The sequence below is a fragment of the Pristiophorus japonicus genome, unplaced genomic scaffold (genome assembly GCF_044704955.1).
Source record: "Pristiophorus japonicus isolate sPriJap1 unplaced genomic scaffold, sPriJap1.hap1 HAP1_SCAFFOLD_33, whole genome shotgun sequence".
Lineage (NCBI taxonomy): Eukaryota > Metazoa > Chordata > Chondrichthyes > Pristiophoridae > Pristiophorus > Pristiophorus japonicus.
The window spans coordinates 1,848,060-1,849,321 of NW_027253106.1; positions in this window are offsets into that span (position 1 = coordinate 1,848,060).

A 1,262-nucleotide genomic window follows, 5' to 3' on the forward strand; every position below is an offset into this window, starting at 1 on the left:
CACTGATGTATTACCCCAAACTGACTCATCACCCAAACTGACACATTACCCCAAAGTGACTCTTCACCACAAACTGACTCATCACTCCAAATTGACTCATCATCCCAAACTGACCCATCACCCCAAACTGACCCATCAACCCAAGCAGACTCATCACCCCAAACTGACGCACCACCACAAACTGACCCTTCACCCCAAATTGACTCATCACCAAAAACTGACTTTTCACTCCAAACTGGCTCATCACCCCAAACTGACCCAACACTCCAAACTGACTCATCACCCCAAACTGACACATCACCCCAAATTGACCTCTCACGCCAAACTGACTCATCACCACAAACTGACCCATCACCCCAAACTGATTCTTCACCAAAAACTGACTCATCGCCCTAAACTGACGCATCAGCCCAAACTGACTCATCACCCCAAACTGACACATCACCACAAAGTGACTCTTCACAAAAAATTGACTCATCACCCCAAAATGATGCACCACCACAAACTGAACCATCACCCCAAACTGGCACATCATCCTAAACTGACCCACGACCCCAAACTGCCGCATCACACCAAACTGACCCATCACCCCAAACTGAACAATCACCCCAAACTAATTCTTCACCAAAACCTGAATCATCGTCCTAAACTGATGTATTACCCCAAACTGACTCATCACCCAAACTGACACATCATCCCAAAGTGAATCTTCACCAAAAACTGACTCATCACTCCAAACTGACTCATCACCCCAAACTGACCCATCACCCAAAACTGACCCTTCACCCCAAATTGACTCATCACAACAAATTGACCCATTAACCCAAACTGAACCATCACAAAAAACTGACGCATCACTCCAAACTGACTCATTACACGATAGTGACCCATCACCCCAAACTGTCTCATCACCAAAAACTGACACATCACTCCAAACTGACTCTTCATCCCAAACTGACCCATCACCCCAAATGGATCCATGACATCAAACTGACTCATCACCTCGAACTGACTCATCGCCCCAAACTAACGCATCACACCAAACTGACGCATCACCCCATAACTGACCCATCACCCCAAAGTGAATCATCACCCCAAACTGAAGCACCACCAGAAACTGACTCATTACCAAAAGCTGATCCATTACACCAAACTGATTCTTCACCAAAAACTGACTCATCGCTCTAAACTGACGCTTCAGCCCAAACTGACTCATCACCACCAAATTGACCTCTCACGCCAAATTGACTCATCACCACAAA